This window comes from Nicotiana attenuata, unplaced genomic scaffold (genome assembly GCF_001879085.1).
Source record: "Nicotiana attenuata strain UT unplaced genomic scaffold, NIATTr2, whole genome shotgun sequence".
Lineage (NCBI taxonomy): Eukaryota > Viridiplantae > Streptophyta > Magnoliopsida > Solanales > Solanaceae > Nicotiana > Nicotiana attenuata.
The window spans coordinates 1-5320 of NW_017690644.1; the positions used below are offsets into that span (position 1 = coordinate 1).

Sequence of the window (5320 nt, forward strand, 5' to 3'; positions counted from 1 at the left end):
TTGCATGCTGATGGCAGCAGACGATGGGGAGCCCTGACTACAAACGTGTCGGAGTCATTCAACGACTTGTTGAAGTCTGCCCGTGGACTGCCTGTCACTGCCATGGTCCGCATGACATTCAAACAGAGTGCGGAGAGGTTTGTTGAAAGGCATGCAGCTGCATCGGCATTGATGGATAGGGGTGTTCAATTTATGCCAATACCCATGAGAAGATTTGAAAGGTCCAGGAGGCGAGCACAGTGGCATTCATTTCTTCAGTACGATCATGAACGGGGTATTTTTGAAGTTAAGACCGCTATCCGCGGACACCGTGGGAATAATCTACAGACGGTGAATGAAAATAGAAGGTTATATTCATGTGGGAAATGGACCATCCACCATATGCCGTGCGCACATGCGTTGAAGTGCTTTCAACAAGTTGGATATGGGGCAACAAACTATATTGATAGGCAATACAGTGTTGCTGCATACGTAGACACGTATAGTGGGAAGTTGCAGCCATTAGGTGCTGAGCATTATTGGCCGCCGGAACCTTTTAAGATGGTATGTAACAAGGACTATTTGCGCAAGCTGCAAGTGCAAAAGAGAACGCGTATACGGAACCAAATGGATGTTGGTGACACCGTTTATGCGCGTAAATGTGGCATATGCTCGCAAACAGGACACGACCGTCGTAAATGTCCTTCAGGTGGTGTGCATGCGGTGGTAATCCGGCTCCTGGTGCAAGTTCGTCGAATGTACCCAACTATCAAGGATACCCCTAGTCTTTTGTTTTGGTATTCTTTTTTGTAATACGTGTTTGTACTTGTGTATGTTGCAATATATATCAAATAAAATTATGTTCGACAATCTGGAATGAGTGAAGAAAAAGCTATTTAATTGCAGGAAAATATAATATGTAAAGCGTGGTTTGATAGTTTCATATAACAACACAAGCACTTAAACTTAACTTCCACTTCAATTAAAATAAAATTTAGTACAACAAACAAGGAAAACATTACTATAGCACAAACACAAACGTAGCAGGCCAACATAATAAAAATACATGAAATATGAAAAATACACTAAACACATACATGCCAATGTTTAGTCCCGGTTGCCATTTACTCTCCGCTCCAACCACTTAAATCATTCTTCCAGTTGTTCTTTTTCTTCTTCTACCTCTTTCAGTTTCACCTTCACCTCCGCAACTTCCCGTTTATATTTTTTTTTACGTTCCTTTTGTGCTTCACAATTCCATTGTGCTTTCCATTTTTCTTCTCCCACCTCCTTCAGTTTCGCCCTCATTTCTGCAATAATTCTATCGCTTTCACTTTGTGTTTCCTGTTGGCGTAAACACATATTATGAAGAAACTGCAGTTTTGCTTTGTAGTATTCCTGATAACATGGTTCATCAATCCATTCCTCAAACTCACAAATAGGTTCGCCGGGAACCTTGTAAAACTGGTTCATACAGTGCCAGTAGCGGCGTCCAGCTTCACCACCGTTCCAACAACTTTGCATCATGCATGATTTTCCACAGTAGCACTTTGGTGGACGAAGAGGTTGAGCCATATAATGAAATATTTGCTTTTAGTAAAAAACCCTTACTTTTAATGAAATATCTTCTTTTAGTAAATTTTGAGCATACAAAATAACTACAATGAGCCCGTTATTTATAGGCGAGACAAAATAATTAATTCGCAGTATAGTACTGCATTTTATGGAGTTGTCTTGTCGTTCTGAAAAAGACGAAAACCATGTGAAAAAAGCTGCTGTCTTGCAGAAAAATTTAATAATTAATTCTTAGTATAGTACTGCGGTTTATGGAGTTGTCTTGTCGTTCTGGAAAAGATGAAAACCATGTGAAAAAAAGCTGCCTTCTTGCAGAAAAATTTAATAATTAATTCGCAGTATAGTACTACGTTTTATGGAGTTGTCTTGTCATTAAAAATTTAATAATTAATTCGCAGTATAGTACTACATTTTATGGAGTTGTCTTGTCGTTCTGAAAAAGATGAAACCCATGTGAAAAAAGCTGATTTCTTGCAGAAAAATTTAATAATTAATTCGCAGTATAGTACTACATTTTTTGGAGTTGTTTTGTCGTTCTGAAAAAGATGAAATCCATGTCAAAAAAGCTGCTTTCTTTATGTTTCCTTTTAGTTCTACTGTTTGTTTTTGTGTTAGGTTTGCAAGGTTTGTGTTTGTGTTGTACTGTTTAAGTTAAATTGCTGTTCAAACGCAATTAAAATAAAATTGTTGTTAAAAGATAATTGTTACCATTATTTACATAATGCACTATTTACACAAAGTAAAAATACAAGTAAATCAGTGAGTCCCGCAGCCTGTGTGCTTCAGTGCTGCTGCCGGCCTAAGTCGCATCTCTTGTCGCCCGGGTACACTATCTGGATCATCCTCATCAAGCTGCCTCTTAATGTGAGGATGTGCAGCAGCATCGATACCACAGCTGGCAGGATCGAAAGAATAGGTCGCCGGGCCGTCAGCAACCTACAAAACAAATCTTAGCATGTGAAAAAGTATATTTGTATTGTACGTGTTGAGTCAAAAAACATTTTCTCACCGTGGTCTCGTCCGCCGCCTGAGTATATGCATCCGTGGTGTCCTCATCAAAGCATGTAGTGGCCTCGAAGATGGGCTGGGACGAAACCTTCATAAGAAAGTTAAAAATTAATTAATGTCAGCTCATTAAGGAAAACAAAACAAATTGAAATTTTAAAGTAATACAAACATACCTGCGCCTGTGGTAGATCCGCATCAACCGCTGGGGATGAGGCATAACTCAACATGCGCCCGCCATCCACGTCCCAGGTGGGCCGATCCTCAGCTGCGGTAGATGGGCATGCAAAGTACTGGTCTACATCCCCGTCGAATGTACCCGTGATCGACAATGCTCCTGACGGGGTGACCTGCGATGCTGGAAGAGATAGCTGAAGGCTGTACCACGGCATGTTGCTGGATGGCTCATCTACCTGAGGTCCATAACCCGGCTGATCATCTCCAAGAGCCTCATCTCCAAAATCCCCATCATGTCCCTCCACAGGTGGGCCAACAAGTGCCTCATAGCCCCCTTGCTGGGGACCACCTCCTCTCCATCCCCCACGACCCCCGCGACCCCGTGGGGCACCCCTGCCTCGTGGGGCACCCCTCCCTCGTGCCCTACCCCTGCCTCGTGGGACACCCCTACCCCGATGGTAGTCCTCTGGCGCCGCATACTGAGCCTCGTGGTCCAACCTCGCGGCATCTCTCGCCTGAAGCAGGGTCCGACGAGCCACCTGTGCCACCCGCCGACCATAGTCAACGAGTGCAGGATTGTCGGCATGTTGCTGCATCTCCTATCCCAACTGGTAGAGGTGATGATGCCCAATAGCCTGTGAAACATTTAAAATATTAATTAAATAACGCTATATCACAATTATAAAATATTAATAAGCCATAAAAACATACCAGTGCCTCGTGCCTCCCGGCGTATGGTCTGTAGCGATCGCCAAGTACATGAATGGGGTTCCCGATCATCAGTCGGGTGTGACGATGGTACCATGACGTATATAGATGAATAGTGGCCTCCTGGGTAAATGTAGGTGGTGGCAGAATACGGTGACCTCGCTCCTCCAAAGTATGGACCTGCTGCTCTAGCCATCCCATATATACAACGTCCACCCTGGCACGGTCGTCCCGCTGATAGTGTGTAGCCTCCCATCCAGGCTCCCCCGGTATAGGCTGGGGATGGTAAAACTGGCGAAGCACACGCTCTGTGGCATGATACTCAACCATATCGAAGAAGATCATCGGGACGGAGGTGCTCCAAAGCAGTCTATCGACTGAGCAAATATCGGGCAGCTGAGCTTGCAACTCGTCGCTGTATGGCATCCAGATGAACTACCAAATAATAACATAAAAGTGAGTTGCGCAACACAACTCAATTACTAATTCGCAAGTGTAGGTACATATTTACCTGTCCGTCCACCAGCATATCTAACACATCCCTGACAAGGGGGAGATTATGATGAGCATCGCTCCCTCGTTAGTTCCCACACCGGAGAATCCACCTAGAAGCTAGAGGGAGAAACGGATAAGCCTCACCGGGCGCAAGTGGTGGTAGAGGTGGCTGCAACGGCATGATCCGTTGCCAGGCCCAAACCTAAGATAAAAGGTTGATGTTAAATTTATGAGTCATTTCGACCATATAGAATTCAGAGTAATGAACAGAGTATTCGAAAATGTTGTCACCTGTAGGAGGGGCAGAAAACCACATATGTCCACCGCTGGGCCCATGCTCGCCCGGCACATGCTCCTATATAGGTATGCGAGAACAGCAGCATCCCAGCTGTACTGAGGTAAATCATCCAACCGCTGAAGATGATGGAGATAGCGCATACTCACAGTACTCCCCGAAGTGTTCGTGAACAAGATACACCCGAAAAGCAGGAGCAGCACCAACCGCGTGTACCTCTCAATGTGGAGATCCTCCGTCTCGCCGGTAATGTCAGGGTTCAAAAAAGCCATATGATCTCTAATGGCTGACAAAAGAACGCGACTGCCCCCAGCGCCACCCTGAGGTCTATAACCAGTAAACTGCCTCATCATATCGAAAAACTGGGCACGTGTCATGGATCTAATGTACTGGGGCAGTGCCACGGCCCGTCCATCTACGAGTAGCCCGTATAAAACCTGAACATCCTCCAGCGTGATGGTGGCCTCTCCAGTGGGCAAGTGAAAAGTGTGCGTCTCCGGTCGCCACCGCTCTACCAACGTCGTGATAAGAGACCAATCAAGCTGCATCCGTCCAAGCTCAAAAATAGTATAGAAGCCCGTAGCCTGTAAGCGCGCGACTACGCGAGCATGGAAAGGATGCTCCACGATGAACTCCCACAAATCATCAAGTCTCCTGGGGCGGAGAGCCTGATCCGATAGTTGTCCCTCCCATACATAGGAGGACCTATAGTCGCCCTGCAACACTAACAGCTGATCCTCGGCAGGTCCAGGATGCGCAGGCGGAGGAAAGGCCATGTCGTCTACTATAATTTAAACAAAATTAATTGTGTGTGTTAGTTTAATAAATTAAATAATTATTTTTAATATTGGACTGAGTAATTATCTATGGGTTCGAGGCTCGATATTTGAGGCTCGATAGCACCAAGCTATCCATAATTATTATGTGTCATTTTCAACATTTTTTAGAAATTTGTTTGTTTAATAAATTAAATTAAAAATTCTTGAATTGGACTTAATAATTATGTATGCCCTTTCAGGCTCAATATTTGAGGCCCGGTAGCACCAAGCTATACTTAATTATTATGTGTGTCATTTCAATATTTTT

At 44.3% G+C, this 5320-nt stretch overlaps 1 long non-coding RNA gene across 1 annotated transcript; it reads right to left on the reverse strand.

Moving 5' to 3' along the window:
- Positions 1 to 2475: 2475 nt before the first annotated feature.
- LOC109222473 lies at positions 2476 to 2787 on the reverse strand. Its single transcript, XR_002067408.1, has 3 exons — positions 2736 to 2787; positions 2564 to 2650; positions 2476 to 2490 (listed from the first exon to the last, which is right to left on the reverse strand). It is a non-coding gene; the product is annotated as an uncharacterized LOC109222473 (long non-coding RNA).
- Between the last annotated feature and the right edge of the window lie 2533 nt (positions 2788 to 5320).